Source organism: Heterocephalus glaber, unplaced genomic scaffold (genome assembly GCF_053883595.1).
Source record: "Heterocephalus glaber isolate CG9 unplaced genomic scaffold, H.glaber_assembly_v1.0 deba00001461, whole genome shotgun sequence".
In the NCBI taxonomy this organism is placed as follows: domain Eukaryota; kingdom Metazoa; phylum Chordata; class Mammalia; order Rodentia; family Bathyergidae; genus Heterocephalus; species Heterocephalus glaber.
Genome location: NW_028258308.1, coordinates 42,877,706 through 42,894,206, shown reverse-complemented (window position 1 = coordinate 42,894,206; position 16,501 = coordinate 42,877,706). Strand labels below are relative to the sequence as shown.

At 47.2% G+C, this 16,501-nt stretch overlaps 1 protein-coding gene across 5 annotated transcripts in view; it reads left to right on the top strand.

Annotated features, from left to right (window-relative positions):
• The first annotated feature begins 303 nt into the window (after positions 1-303).
• The window catches only part of Zmat4 (zinc finger matrin-type 4), a 424,653-nt gene continuing 408,455 nt past the window's right edge, over positions 304-16,501 (top strand). For 2 of the 5 annotated variants that reach the window (XM_087217367.1, XM_021236774.2), the window contains exon 1: positions 305-634. The gene's annotated coding sequence lies outside the window, so the exon portion shown is untranslated. Of the gene's footprint in view, positions 635-16,501 lie in introns of all 5 variants that reach the window. The other 3 variants (XM_021236773.2, XM_087217364.1, XM_004855311.4) reach the window with 3 other exon arrangements.

Below are 16,501 nucleotides of genomic sequence, written 5' to 3'. Positions count from 1 at the left end.
ACTATTCCTTCAGCCCACAACCTTGCTCTGCTTCCCAGAGCCTGTCTGACATCCGCAGAAACCCCGCGGTTATAATTCTGTCTGCCCTCAAGAACATTTACCAGTAAGGCCAGAAAATTGTTGCTATGGGCTCTGTTTTGTGGAAGTTAAAATGCTGGAGAAAGAATCTGATTGCTTGATAGCTCTCTCGCGCTCCCTCTCTCCCCTCTCCCTCTCTCTCTCTCCCTCCCTTCCTATTCTCCTCCCCTTTCCTCCCTCTGCTGGACTCCCAGTTCTGCCCCCACACAGGGCCGGAGAAGAGCCTTACAGGTTGTCAATGAAACATGGAATTATTTCCTTTGATGGCTTAGATAATAGTAGGAGCCAAAGCAATGAGTGAGGTAGGCAGAGACCAATGCAGTCCAGCCCGGGACCTGAGAGCCAATCGCAGGAGTAGAGGGCGGGGCGTCGGCGGCAGCAGATAATTGCTAAGTGCATCCCTAGCACAGTTGGTCAGAGCTGCTGAAAGGTCTGGTCGCAGAGACAGGAACGCGTAATTCTCAGCGTGCTCCATCCGGACAGCAGGACAGCATCTACCCACCTTCCAGCAGGGCATCCAGCCTCTGGACCACAGCCCCTCTGCTCCTCGGAAAAGGTACCACTGCCTACATCCCCCGGGGGTGCTGCTTGAGCTGGTCCCTTCTCAGAGGCTGGCAGGTTAGCAGAGGTGGAGGATTGCAGAAAGAAAAGTTTAGGGGAGGGAATGTGACAAAGGTGGGAATTCACAGCCTTTTGTTGGGAGGAAAACAAGCCAACAATTTGGAAAACTTCTGCGCTTGCCAATAACTGGGCTTGTTTACTACTCTTAATTAGCTGTGCTCAGGTCTGTCAGAATCCCCCTGATCTTCCTCAGGGTTGGGGTGTAGGCTCAGGTTTGCTGGGAGAAGGAAGGTGGACCCCAGGATGCCCCCAGACCCCAAGATGATTAGGTGACCCATCACTGGGAAGCTTGTTGTGAGAAAGGTGATTGATTGGTCAGGTTTTCCACCACAGGGTCTGCCCCATCTATATTATCTTGACCTATCTTCCTCAAACTACTGTGACCTTCAACTCGAGTCCTTCCTCAAACTTCTGTCTCTGTCTCCCTCCTACCTATTGCCCACTGTGTCTTTCTTCATTTTGTTTGGTGGAAGAAAAAATTTATTGGGGTAATGTGGCCTGTCCTGTGTGACCTGGTGAGCGTTGGGTGCCATACAACTTTTGGAGAAATCTATGAAACCCTTCAGAGGAAAAGAAACCACTTCATTGGTTAGCTTCCCCAAACTCTTTGAGATTTTCCAGGGTTGGTGTGTCCTGAAAAAATGGGAATAGAGCAAGATCTCATCCTGTGCATGGCTTACACCTGTGCTGGAGTCTTGTGGAACCCTGGAAGGTGGAGGCTGGCATTGGGATGGGCCAGCTGCTGGGAGCTGGCTCTGTCTAGGTGCTCAGGTAACTTAGGTATGCAGGTGCATTTGTGGCAGAAAGATGGAGCTGAAGTCACCATCCACAGTGCTTCTGTTGACTGCTCTTTGAGTAGAAAAGCTCATCATGGCAGGCAGCTGGTTCAGCACAGCGGCATCTTAGAGCATTCTCCACTGTGGGACCAAAAGGGCTTTAGATGATATGACACCCAGTCTGGGTACCTGGGGAAACTCCTTTTCTCCAGTTTCTGCCACAGGCAGTGTTAGTTAGGAAGCATTGTCTCCATGGGGGAGAAAGTAGCGCACTTGGCCTTGGATTTCCTTCCTGCTTTCATGTAAGCAGCTTCTGTTTTCATGCCACACAGCACTTGACCAGGTGTGTGGTTGGCTGTACCTACTAGACAGACTGAAGCTTCCAGTCCCTGGCTGGTGTCACAAGTCCTGGAAGCTTTGGGGTCAGGAAGTTCAGGTGGATTTCCTCCCTTCCCTGAAGCTGGGGAGTCCTGGCTAGAGTGAATGTTCCTGGAGGGACTTTTCTGCAACACCTCTCCCCTGTGACACCCTTCCTGCTGAAGTGTAGATGGCAGTCTGGATTCCCTGGCACCACCTTCACTTTTTAATTCTTATTCTTTTTACCACCACACACAACAGGTTCTCCTCCACCTTCTTTAGGCAGCTATTTTGGGTGGGAACTGTTATTATGGAAGCTCTACTCACAGTGGTTAATAAAAACAGGTGCCTGACCTTTTGTTGTTGGTGGTGGTCAGGATACAGTCAGCCTTCTCTTCTGCACATGCTGTCCTGACAGTCAGCAAAGCAAACTTGCAGCCCTGCACATTATGGTCTCTCTGTGTTTGGGGCTGGGAGTAGAAACTGAACTTTTCTTGGCTGTTGGGCAGATTTGGTGCAGGACCTTGTCCTCAGTGGTCTTTCTAGTGTGTATGGCCCCTGGGAAGACCCCAGAAGGGCAGTACCCAGCCTGTATCTTGAGAGCAGGCACCTTGGTTTTCATGAAGACAGCAATACATTAGAAAGTGCTTTTGAATTTGAGGGGTGTCTAGGACCAGGAGCTGGAAGGAGAACTGGGGGACCCTTCATTTGATGCTGATCTCCTGGATTTCTGTTGGGATAGAGAACATTAAAAGTAGTCATTTAAAGCAGCTTCTAAATGGTGACTCACACACAGAGGGAAAAGGCTGGTGGGGGAGGGAGCCCAGCAAGCTTTGAAAAGTACAAGTGGGACACACTGGAGTGCTTGCTTTTCTCCCTCTGCCTCCTCCTCATTCTTCTTCCTTATATTTCCTCATTTGGAACAGAGATCATTAAAATAACAACGTAAGCTAAAAAAAGGAAGGGGAATATAGGAACTGAAGCATAACTGACAAAATGCAAAACACCATCATTGCAACTTCACCTTGGATGGAGTAGGGTGTGAAACGCAGCTCCACTGCTTATGATCCAGCATGGAGCACTATTCACTGGTGTTAGGTTGATGAACTCGTTGTGAAGCTCAGTGCCTGCGTGTATACACAGGGACTGGCTGATGCTTAGGAAATTGAATTTGTTACTTGTCATTTCACCAGACATGATAGCTTTAGCTAGGACCCTGGATTAGCACCACCCAGAGGTCTAGTGTGTTCTCCTTTTCCCCACTGGCCAGCCCAGGTTTCTGGCATTTACCACTGTAGCTTGGAGGATTGCATCTTTCTGTTCCTCCCAGCCCAGTGTGATTTACAGGGCAAGTACAAGTCCCACACTTGCTTTCCTGGCCCTCTTCCCTGCCGCCCTCCCTGTCATCCCTTTTCATCATAAACATATCAATAAGTAATCTCTGTGCCAGCCTGCTTTGATCTTGTTATTTTGTGGCGATTTCACTGTTAGAGAAAACTGGCCCCTGAAATGGCATTGAGAATATATTAAAATTTTTGTCAGAGTTGCCTTTTGTCTTCTATTTTTAAATTTAATTTTGTAGCTTTGGGGAAATCAAATACGTACGTTTATTGGGTTAGGAGTTTTGGTAGACACTATCACAGTGTCTTCTCTTCCTCTCCTAGGTGTGTGGATTTACCAGTTGTCCTGGAGGGGTGGGGCGTCTGGAGGTTGAAGCAGTCAGGGACATCCCCAAAAGTTGACGGGGTTGGAGCACAATGTGCCCCTGATATTCAGAGTGGGAGAGGGCTGTGTTGAAACCCAGGTTCTGGATATATATTAACCACACTCTATTCTTGTCCTCCTCCATTCTTCATTTAGGAAAATTTCATAGGCAAAATCATGAGTAAATAGTTGATATGACTCACTCTTCCTTACATTCACAGGCTCCTCCTTTCTCCCTCTGGGGAGCATTTCACCTTGAAGCAGGTAATTGAATAATACTCAATTATTACTGAATCTGATAGGCAGGCATCCATCTCTTTTCTCTTTCCCTTCTAGTTCTTCCTGTCATTTCAGGACATCCTGGCTGACTTTTACATGCCCTGCTCACCTCCTGTTGGGAAGAGGTAGGCAGGATACCTTAGGAATGCTGGAATACTCACATTCAAGGGATCCTGCCCAGTGGGAGCAGTGAGGTAATCCTCTCACCAAATTCAGTTCTGCTGCAGACCTGGAAGGAGCACCCGGGGTGCAGCTGACATGGTGGGGCCACCAGTTGATGCGTTTGAGCATGGGCATTTTCTATGTCCAGGGATACCCACCAGCCTGAGCTCCCAGACTAAAGTCTCCCCTGCAGCCAGTACTGACCTTGTAAACACTAGCAGATAGTGCAATTTGTCTGTCATTCCAGCTTCTTTGTTCTTTGTTCTCTTCTCACCCTGAATCTATCAATAGTTGGAAAAGATCAAATATCAAATCTACTTACTTGTATTAAGGTACCAATGTTAATATTGACAACACTATTGCCACTTACAGAGGTATTTGAAGTTTTTTTTCTTTTACTTTCTTTCTTTCTTTCTTTTTATGGTGTTAGGGATGGAATCCAGACTAGACAAGCAGTTTACCACACAGCTACACTCTCCAGCCTAGTATTTGAGTTTTTAACGGAAATCAAAGATGTGCAGAGTAGAAATTCAGGCATCTGCTAGTGGACACAGAAAGATAGAATTTGTGTCAGGAAGGTTCTAGGAAACTGGCCTTTTGCTTTTCAGTTCAGGCTGGTTCTGCTCTACCCCCATTGAGGATAGGCTGAGGCTGCTCAGGTATTGTGGCAGTACTGAGGGGCTGATGGCTGGAGCCTGACCCCTTGGATTTGACCTCGAGCACTGCTTACTTGCCCTTTCTAACTTTCAGCTTCCTCCTGTGTAAAGCAGAAGGCCTAGACTGTGTTCTCTTAGGTCCCCTCTTGCTCTGACCTTCTCTCTGGATCTGGCCACAGAGTCCTCCATCCTGTTGTGGATGCCACAGATCCAGAGGGACGTGGAGCTGCAGAGCATCCTCCAGGTCAAGCCACGGTGGCCAGTGATGCTTGGGAGACAGAATCCATGAGGGCTGGTCAGACGAATGGTGGATGTGATGCCAGAAGAAAAGCAGGCTGAAGGTGATGTCATAACTGATTTCGGTTTAGGAGGGGATGTTATATGGAGGATGGCGACCAGCTGTTCTCCATCTCCAGTAAGGATTGAACGAGAGAAAATAGACAGAAATTGCAGCAGATGGACTTAGATTAGGTATGAGGAAGAATTTTCCATCAGCAAGAGTTTTTAAAAAGGGAAGGTTGTGGAGCTCTGTGATGATCTTTAGGAAATGGGTAAGCTGGAGGTTTTAACAGTGGAGGAGGAGCCAGAGGACTGTGAGGAGGTGAAAGACAGGACTACAAAGCCTCAGGATCCACACCCTGTCCTGAAGAGGCTCATTTTTTATTTCTCCAAAACCTCACCCTCTCTCAGGGGCTGTGGAAGTGGCTGGAAATCTGTGTGGGGGAGTGAGGAAGGAATGCAGACAACAAGTGCTGCCCCCCAGGGCTGAGGCCTCTCCACTCCCCTTGTGCTGGCTGCCACCTTGCTGGGCAGGTCCTGTTTATGGCTTGGGATCTCCCATCCAGTTTCAGCTTTCACTCCCACATATGACCAATGAGGCCACAGAGGAAAGAGGCCTTGGTATGGTCACACAGTTATCAAATGGCAGAAGTGGGGCCAGAGTCAAGAGTCTTCTTCTCCCATGTCAGAGTCACTTGCTTTGTAGCTCATCTCTTCTACCACTTGCCTTTCTTGGGCTCCCAGTTGATCTCTAACCAAATGGCAGGACAGGGACACATGCAAAGGAGCAGTCTTTAGGGAGTGCTGTTTCCACCTTTAGGCCTCTGGGTGGGGTAGCTGAGCTGGGGGATGAAGGTGGTGCAGTGTGCACCAGAGACTTGAACTGAGAAGGGGACTGGCAGAGCAGAGAGCACTTGGAAGACAAATGCGGAAAATATTTAATCCAAACCTCGTATGTTAGATGTCTACTAGGAGCCTTCACCGAATGCTGTGAGAGGCCCATGGCCTGGAATATATGCCAAGAAGACTCTTCACACCTTATCTTTAGTAAAGTAGAGCAAAGGCCTGCTTGTGGCGGGTGGGTGGGGGGCAGCCCAGAGAAGGGCGCAGCCTGAAGTGCCCGGGAGTGCACTCTTCTCAGACCCAAAGCCTGGCCTAGTGGGCTCGGAAGGGGCCTTAGGCCTTGGAGAACGAGGCAGCTGCTATAGGAGGCTTTGCTCTGCAGTTGTTTGAGCCACATAGGAAGCAAGATGAATTGGTGAAATGAACACCACAGAATAGATCCAGAATTTGTGAGCAACATGTGTGGCCACTAAGCAAAACGCAACAGTCCTCAGGTGTGTCCTGAGTTGGTGTCAAGAAGCAGTAGGGGTCAGCAGTGAGTATCCAGTGGGGAAGGCATGGCCCTTCTCTCATGCATGGCATTCTGGATGCTAATGAAGGCATTCTGGGCCTTTTTGCCCACACCCAAGGATGTCTTCCAGAAAGAGCTGAGGTTTCTCCTGCAGGGTCTTGCATGGCAAGAACCTCACCCCCAGAGGCAGTAGGGTAGGGGAATGGCTGAGATAGAAGATGTGGAGGAGCCAGATGGAGAGGGCTTCATGGGCACCAGGGGCTGGGCAAGCCAGGCTGGGAAGATGCAAGGAAGGGAGGAGGGACTGGCTAGCACCCAGGAGGAAGAAACCAAGGGCCTACAGAGCCTGTGTGCAGACAGGGGCCTTGGAGGAATTGGTCAGAGAGTTAGCTCAGGGTGTGTTCACTACATGTCCTGGTCAGTCGCAGTGGCATTCAGCTGAGTTCACACTATGTCCTCACTTTTGATGCCACAGACTCTAGTAAAAAACAGTGAGGTATATGAAGTGGAATGCAGATGTGTCCTGGGTGTGGGGTTCACTGTGACTTATGTGAGGTGGCCAGAGGGTGCCACATAAATCCTGGGTGGGACTTGAACATAATAGGACACCCCAGAGGATGGGGCCAGGGTGGTGGGAACAGAGCCTCATTTGCAGGAAATGGTGTGACCTGTCAGTAATACAGTACTTGGTGTTGCTGAATCTGAACACACCAGATATGTTTTGGGGATAGGCCTGTGGTGCTGACCACATAGGGAGGGCCCAGCTGGGCAAACCAAAGAACAGAGGGTTTTAGACAGGAAATGACGAGCTACATTTGGATTTATGAATGCAGTCTGAGTAGTTGTGAAGTTGCAAAGTGTAGCACAGGGGTGAGGTTTGTGAGGGCTGAAAAGGCAGGGCCCAGCTGGAGACAAAGGCCTGTTCAAAAATAATTTGTTGCTGTCCAGGGGAGAAACGGGGAGGACCCAGCCTTGAGGAAGACATGACAGTAGGGAGTGGAAGGGACCGCATCAAAGGGTGAAGCTCTAACTTCATAAGTCACACTAGATCAGGCAAAAATGAAGAGGAATTATTCATCCCCAGGAAGACAGGCTGACAACTGACAAGGAAGGTCACACTGCTAGATAACGGAATAGCATCCGCACTGAAGACAGGATGAGAGGAATTGGATTTAAACTACAGGAAGAGAATATAAGTGAAACATTAGAATTAATGCTTTAATGGAAGGGATTGTGAAACATAGGGGAAAGATCATGAAAAGAGGTTGTAAACTAATTCTCTTTTTCCTCAGAGTATTTACAAAAATCAGTCTTTTCTCTGAGCAAAGAATGTGACTTGATAGTTCAGGTATACAGAAAAGAAGTAAGTGGCCAGGACATTATGTAACAGTGCCTAACCTCACTTACAGTTAACATGTGAAATCAGAACCAAAATATCATTATCAACTGAACAGAGTAGCAAAAATAAAGAATGATATTCAATCATAGTGTTGTGAAGGGTATGGTTGGGAATGGACATTTTTAGACTAGCTGGTAGAAGGTATTTTGCAAACATTGGAGACATAACTCAAAAAATACACTCTTTGAAGCAATGAGCAATTCCTCTTTTAGGAAGTTATCCTAAGGAAATAATCAGAGATGTGCAAAACAGTTCTAATCAAGGACAGTCCTTTCAGCATTATTCATTAAAACAAAACATTTCGTGGGGGCATTAAATCTAACATGGCTCATCCACAAATGGAAATCAAGGAAGCTATTAAAATTACATTGAATAATATATAAGAATATGGGAACATGCTAATGATGTATATTAAGTAAAGATTTAAAAGTAAATAGAGTATAATTATGAATAAAATAAAAGATATATATGGTCCTGAAAAATAGAGCAGAATACTTTGTAGTGGTTGTCACTGGGTTTTAAGAAACACATGATTTGTAATTCCTCTCAACTTTTTATATTTTCCAAAGTTTCTACAGGAAACATTCTTGCGCAAGTCAGAAAATATGCTTTTTAAATTAGTCATTTCACCCACTAGTGTTCAAGCTGCGACTACGTATAAAGAGAGGTTGTGCTGGTGTTGTTCACTAAAATGGTGAGATTTGATACATGTGCGATAAGATAAAGGGACCCATGAAATCCAGCAGCACCGCCCTTGTCCGCAGTGAGGGTGAAAGTGGTGTCTGTGCAAGGAGCCGTCCCAGGGCAGGCACCCTTGATCTCCCCTCGCCCTCATCCCCATGCACCTCCCATGGACCCTGTCCCTTCCGGGTCAGTCTCCTCTTGGCTTTGCCAGTGGCACATTTCCATGCATCCTGTGTATCTGCTCATTTCAGAGCAGGGAAGCTGAGGCTCAGAGAGGCTGTGACTTGACCAGAGTCTCCCAGCTAGTGAGTGGCATCCCTAGACACAAGAATGAGGACCTTCTGCTCCAGATACCATGCTCTTTGTGGAGCGGGCATGTTGCAAGGGCCCAGCAGCTCAGAGGGGGATGGAGGATTTCCACAGGAAGGTATGCAGTCACCCCCTCCTCTTTGATGAAGGTGAAATCAGTGGGCTAATTGCTGTGTTTACAGCAGGGCTTGGGTGCTGGTGGCTCTCTCGAGGCAGTCCTGTGGCCCAACCTCCTGACAAGAGCCTCATTTGTTACTGCTTTTCCAGAATGCATTTGCTTCCTGCTGTGGTTTTCTTTGTTGCATAAACTCTGGGCAGTACGAGACAGCCTGCCCTGGGTGAAAGTCACAGCTGGCTGGCTCCAGGATATGTGCTGGGGCCACATGGGGGCTCTGGGGTGCCTTCCCTCAGCAGGGCAGGTGGCAGCTCTGATGGGCACACCCTTGGGGCTTCTGCAGGCTTAATTGGGAAAAGTGGCCAGGCCTGCTGGGAGATAGGGCAGGATGAGGAGCAGTGCGGACTGCATGGATGATTTGCTGCTCTATTTATTTTAATAATAACTCTAAATGTGTGTGGTGTTTGTAGGCAGAAGCCTCAAAGGTGGGCAGGAAAGGTGTTGTTTTCTCCATTTTCAGAGGAGGAAGTGGACACTGAAAGGCAAAGGCACTCTGCTTTGCTTTTAAGGGCAACAGGCACAGGAATCAGGCATGGAATGGGCCAGAGTTTTGCCTGCAAATATCACCCCCACCCATGATTGACTAGGACTTCCTGCTGGCCTCTGTGTCCTGGGCAAAACAAAGGTGTGGAAAATGCCCTGTATTGCTTGGTCAGCTCTTGGGGAGCAGACAGCAGCAGACATGTGATGACTGTGAGTATAAGGGTATCTTCTGCTGAGCCCCAGGACATCAGGTGGAGGACAGATGCTGAGGAAGGTGGGTGTCATTGAAGGTGAGAGTAGTCTCAGATGCTCAGGGGTAAAGGGCCCTGAACACCAAAGGATATGGGCCATTTGGACAGCAGGGGGAACATTCTCAGCCCAAGTGGAAGTTTGGAGCCAAAAACCACATGGTTGGTGTGGGGCTGCATTGGGGGTGATGGTCAGAGCCCCCCCATCCTTCCAGGCCTCCCTCTCTTTCAAGAAATTCCTTCTGTTCCACAGACTGGAGTCAATGTGGCTGTGAAAGGAGAAAAGGGAGGGGGAGACCAGAGGCCGCGGAGATGGGCCTGTGGATCTCATAGGATTTCTCTCCTGCTGCCTCTCTGAGTTTTGCTCCTGTGGAAAATGCGATTGCCCTGCAGGGTTCTGGATTTATGAGACACTGAGAAAAAGAAAAGATTTTAGATATGGACAAGTGGCCTTAAATGACCATAACTTTTTAAAATTGTAAGTTGTTGATGTTTAAATGTGATAAGACACAGATCAAAAAGAAAGAAAGAAAAGAAAGGGAAGGAAGGAAGGAAGGAAGGAAGAAAGGAAGGAGGGAGGGAGGGAGGAAGAAAAAACTAGGCGGGGGGACTGGACTACCTTTAATTTCAGATTTTTAAACATTGATTAAACAGGGACCCACACTGACTAACACTCCTAGGGTAACACTGCAGTGAGTGGCAGATCCCTAACCCTGTACCCCACCCAGATTACCCATTTGGCTCTGTGGCCAAGATTCTTTGCTGGCGACAAAGAGGGCCTAGAAGGGTATGGTGATGAGAAGAAGCTGGGTAATTGCTCTGTGTGCCTCCAGAGACACCCGTTCATCCTTCCTCCCTTGGTCCTGGGTAAGCTCTGCAGAAGGGTGCTGGCCACACAGTCCCTTTGTTTCAGGTACTGGCTTACTTCAGTCCTTTCTCCAGGACAGTTCAGCAGGGGAGACCACTGATTCCAAGGCTATGTGAGTCTTAGAATACAGCTCTGCTTTTTTATTTCTCCATAATGCAAATAATATGCTTCTCTCCCATGTCTTTCTGCTTCTTTAGTGGGATCCATGGACTTCTGACATTTTATGTGTTCATCTAGTCACTGCTCCATGTATTGGGGGTAGACGGGCACACTTCTAAGTTTTGGGGATCCAGCAGTGCATGTGACTGACCCAGGTGCCATCTGTTCTGAGGTTAGAGTCCAGTGGGGGAGACAGATGGCAAACCAGTCAGAAAACCTGTCAGAGGTTTCTCCATACAATGGAGAAAATAAAGTTGACCAAGGGACACAGGGACTGTGTCTGGAAGGAAGTGTCCAGGAGGTGTGCCTTGTCTGTCAGCAACACTCAGGCAGCAACCTGGACATGTGGGGTGTGGCCCATGTACATACTTGGGATCCAATGGTCCAGGCTAGAAAAGACCTTTAGTTGGTACCACTCGAGCTATCAGGAATAGCAGCCAAGGAGTAGTGCAGTCTGTGATGTGAAGGGATGGCTCTGGCTGCTGTATTGCCATCATACGATGGGCATCATGTGCAGGCAGAGGGCAGCTGGGTGACAAAGGTCTGGGAGAAGGGGGAGTAGGGTTGAAGAGAGAGAGGGGAGTGGTCAAGTTCTGGATGTATTTTGAGAGGGGAGTCAGCAGAAATTGCTGATGGCTTGAACATGGGGTTTCAGAGAAAGATAGCATTAGAAGATGATTGTAAGGCTTTGGCACGAGAAGGAAGAGACTGAAAGGAGCAAATTGGGGGTGGTGGAGGAACAAGAAGCGGGGAGTTTGTTCTGGGAGGTGTGAGACAGCTAAGTGAGATATCTCCTGGACAACTGGCTTGTGGGTCTAGAGTTCAGAGAGGACATTTGAGTAGAGAAGAACTTTGGTATTTAAGCACAGTGGTATTTAAAGTCACAGGGCCAAGAGAGATCCCAAGAGACCCAATGTAGGTACAGAGGAGGCATAAAAACCGAATCCTGCGAACTGTAGTACAGTATTTATAGGTCTAGGGGAAGGGTTGGCAAACTTTTTCTTAAGGAGCCAGACAGCGAATATTTCAGGCTTTGCAGGCTGTATGGTCTTTGCTGCAACTTCTCAGCTTTGCCGTGAGAACAGCAAAGTAGCCGTAGAAAATATATAAATGAAGGAGCATAGCTGTGATCCCATAAAACTTTACTTATAAACCAGCCACCTGGTCCATGGACCAGAGGTTGCTGACTTTGGATCTAGGACATTGAAGATGAACCACTAAAGGGTTCTATTTTAGTCAGGGTTCTTTTTTTTTTTTTTTTTTCTGTCTGTGATGAAATATCTGAGATTATCAACTTAAGGGAGAAAAGGTTTATTTTGCCATATAGTTTCAGAGGTTTTAGCTCACAGTCAGCAGGCTCCATTACTCTTAGGGCTGTGACTCAACAGAAACATCATGGCAGAGGGGTGTGGCAGAGGAAAACTGCTCATCTCAGGTAGCTAGGAAGCAGAGGGAGAAAAGAGAGCCAGAGAGAGGAAGGGACTGGGGATAAAGCAAACTCTAAAGTCACAGCCCAAGAACCTCCTTCCTCCAGGTGGGCCTCACTTTCTCATAACCTGTGCAGTTTTGAACTCTTCCATGCTTTAGTCCCTGGAGAGGGTCAGTGTCCTCCTGGCTAGTCACTTCTGCAGCCCCACCTCTGAACTGTGATGCCTGGGGATCAAGCCCTCTCTACATTAGTCTCTTGGAGTCACTTCATAAGCCATAGCAGGTTCTGGAAAGGAGCCGCTCTTCACACAGGGGTCCAAACAAGACAAAATGTTACCTCAGAAACTAAGCAGAGTGTTTTCTCAGAAGGAACCAGTGATGAGCTGGACCAGATACCTCTCCTGTATCTGGAGATAGGGGGTGAAAACTGCACGTGAGCACCAGGGCAGCTGCTGGTGAGGTGAGCAGGTACTTAGGGGAAGAGCTTCATTGAGGTGGGCCAAGGGGAGACACTGGTGATCGCTCAGGTAAGCAACTCCATTGATGAGTGTTGCTGTAAAGGGTGCAAAGAAATGAAATGTGGACTGCAGGAGCAGGTAGGGTCAAATCAGTATTTCTCCCACAAAAATGGGGAAAATAACACCCGGGGTGGAAAGGATGTAGCCAAGAGGGCATGAAGATGGTGCAGGGCCCAGAAGTGAGGAAGTTGGAGTGGAGTGGAGAAGGAAAAGGCAGGCAGGGGCTTAGTGGGCTCTTGGATGGAGGTGGGAGGGGAAAGCAGCTGGTGGGCTGAGGAGGAGGTAATGGGGTGGATCAGGGTGGGGACTACCTGTGTTGCTTCATTTCCTTGGTGATACAGAGAATAAGATCAAGAAGCTCCAGAGAAGAGAGGAAGGACCTGGGCCCAGTAGGCCATGGAGATAGATCCCCCCCCCCCCGCATCAAGGGAGAGGGAGACAGACAATGACAGAGGCATTTCTGACTCTCGAAATCAAAATTAAAAGGCTTCTGATATTACTGTCACCACAGCTTTTCACTGAAAAGGGGCCCTGTAAATTCTGGAGAGCTATGACTGAATTAATAAGGCCAAGATGCGGACGGGGACGGAGAGAAACAAAATGGTCTTAGAGATGCCTGCAGGTCGGGAGCACCTACTGAGGAGGCTTTTGTAGAAGAGAATTTTGAGAAATGAAATCAAATTCCTAGGATCACTAATGATCCTTCTAGAAATCAGAGAGGAGGAAGAGCCACAGAGCCCACTGGCCTGGCTTAGTGGGAGCTAAGGGAGATCCGTTGTACTTGGTTTTTTCTGTAAAGCTTTTTTAAAAAAACATCTTCCTGTGAGACAGGAGGGAGTAAAATGAAGATCATCTTCTCCACTTTTACCTTAAGAAATTATCCTGGGGAGAAAAGGAACTTACCCAAGGAAAGGGTGGAACTCAAAATAGTGGGCCAGGTTCTTTGCTGTCTTTCTTGCTAACACCCAGGAGGAAGGGAGAAAGGAAGGCCAGGCAGGCCCAGAAGAAGCCTTGGTTCTCCATTCCAGGTAGTGTGGGAAGAGGAAAATGCTGGTGTGAGCTGTGAAGAAACAATGTCTCTCTTTATTCTCTTTAGAGGTCTGTAAGGAAAGAAAAAGGAAAACAGGGAGAAAGAGGGATTGTAGGGAAGGAGAAGGACGTGGGGCTTTGGAAGAGAACAGTTGAAAACCATGTACCCAGTAGGATACTAGCTGGGCCTTTGTTCAGGGAGTGCTGTGCCCAGGACAGGGTGGAAACTACAGGTGTTGGCAGTGGGGTGTTGCTCAGGGAGCCTCAAGAAGAGTGTCCGGAGACCCAGCCTACATCAGTACACTGTCAACGTGGCCAGGAGGAAGGCTGGCCTCAGCCTGAACTGGAACTGGGCATGGGTAGGACATGTAACTGGTACGAGATGTGCCAGTGTTTTGAAGAAGGATCTCTCTTTAGAGCCAACACACTGTGCTCACTCAGGGGTTGGAGTTGTTGAGGTGGTGATACAGGCAGTGAGGGGTTTGTGGCTCAGGATTGAGCAATGGGGAAGACTCGCCCATCTTTTCTTCAAATCTTATTCTTTGGAGATCTAATACAGAACAGGGAAGCACAGAGATGTAGGTACCCACAGTTTATCAACCCATGGTTATCTCACAAGCCTGGCTCAGCTGTCCAAGTGGCTGCTCCAAACCTCAGTTTCCCCAACTCTAACATACCTGGTACCTATCTCACAGTTTTGTTGTCATGATTACATGGAATTAGATTGGAAGTATTTAGCATATTGCCTGAAATATATAGTGTTCCAAGGCCTGTAGTAAGAAAGGGCTATGGCAGTGATAAGACATAGCTTCTGCCTAAGGATGAGCTAGGCTAGTGGCTGGGGTCATGGATTACAAGCAGTTGTGCTAGGGAGATCCTGGAGTGGTTAGAAATAGGATAAAATATCTGTTTTTGGATTCCAGTCTTAGGCATGTCCTCTCAAATATTTCTAGTCAAGGATTTTACATTCTTTGGAAGAAAGACAACAGAAAGGAACAAAGTAAGATTACAAAATAGTATAGCACCTTAAAAAAACAAAATCCTGGGGAGGAAACTTTGAGAGCTCAAGAACCATAATACTGAGAGAGATTTAAAGGGAACCAAAAATCCCTGCAATGTTTAGGACAGCAGGAACATAGATTTCTCATACTAATCAAGTGATTTGTGGGAAAATCCTATCCATCTCCCTAACCTGAGCTGAATCAAGCAAGTGATCATTCCAAGTTGCAGAGTGAGCTCTGAAGCAGGCACAAAGCTGGTTTATGATCCTGCGGCACTTTTCTGCAGTACAAATTCCTACGGAAGCAGATGACTTTAAAACTGAGAATCCCTCAGCCCTGGGCTCCCTCCCTGGTCCATGCAGGGTTCTGTGTTGCCCTGACCAGGAGCAGCTCTGGGCTTCTAAGAAGCCCCTCCTTTGAGATGATTCTGCTCCCTGGGGTGGAGGGCTGTGGTACATTTCCTCTGGCCTTTGAGGGACAGTGGCTGGCCTGCTGATGCACTTAAGCATTGTGTTGTCTCAGAGCTGTCTGGTTGTGAGTTATTTCCATTTCTGCATGAAGAGAAGGACACATTGACTTCTCGCTCACTCTCCGGCAAGTGAAGAAACAGATGTGAGGGTAGAATGAGCCCTTGTGAGAGCTGTGCTTTTCTCATTGGCCTGGATTGTTGGGCCCCACCTGCCACTCCTAAGGATCACTTCTTTGAGTTACCCAATATTTCCCAGGCAAGGTTTACACAAATTGTAGGACACTTGGAGTGCTCTCCAGAAGTGTGAGGTGAAGCTAGTTTAAATTCTTTCCCATGTATTGGGAAGGCACTGTGTCATTGTTAATGGTTGCAGGGAAGTGGTTGTTGGTTGGACTGAGCTGGGGAAGAGTCTGGGATGATGTGTGGACCCTGGCACCAGAAAGATATCAAAACATCCACAGGGCAAGAGTGGTTTTCTACACAAGAAGACAAACTTTAGTATCATCAGAAGAAAGAGAACTACAACAGCTGAACATACATGGAAAGATGTTCGACCCTGTGAGTCATCTGCACAGTGTCACAGTTAGGTGGGATCAGGCCTGGGCACCCAGCTTTAGCTGTGTGACCTTGGACGAGTCACCATTGGACCTTCGTTCTGCCTCTGAGGAGGAGGATGAGACAGGGGCTGCATCAGAGGATGCTGTGTGGTGGTAAAGTGAGGTAATTCAAGTCAAGCCCTGTTACCAACAATTCCAATGATAACTATCATAGAGATGCTGATTAAAATGGAAATGAAGCTCCATTTTCCAGCTAGAAAATTAATTGTTGAAGGTTAAAAATGATTTTGCCTGGTGTCACAGAGAGACAGTAAGATGGTATAAGGTCCTATTCATGGAGTTGTAATTGGTGCAGTCTTTTTAGAAGGCATGGCTTTTGAGGTTTTTCTGTACCTTTTGATTTATTTTTAGGATTCTATTCTAAGGAAATAATCAGAAATATGAGTGCACAGTATCATTCACTGTAGTGCTACTTTTCTTCCTGGAAAACTGAATTCAACCTTCTCCCACTATAGGGATTAAGTAGTTAAGTAAATTATGGTACATCCATACAGTGCAATAGTTGGCCACTGTATAAAGGTTTTTGAAGAATGTTAATGACATGAAATAATGATTACGAAGCTATAAGTGAAATGTCCTTTTAAGCAGCTAAAGGAATATATATGTATTTCCGAAAAGTGAGTAAAATAGACCAAAATGGAAATAGAGTTTCTCTCTGGATGGTGGGATTATGGATAATTTTGTTTTGTTCTTTATATTTTTCTTGCAGCTTTCAAATATTTTATAGTGAGCCTTTATTGATTTTTAATAACACAAATAATAAACATTATACAAAAACAGTGAGATCCAGTAGCTGGACCCAGGATTGCTGGATTAGGTATTTGTCCTGTTTAGGAAAGTGAGTATGT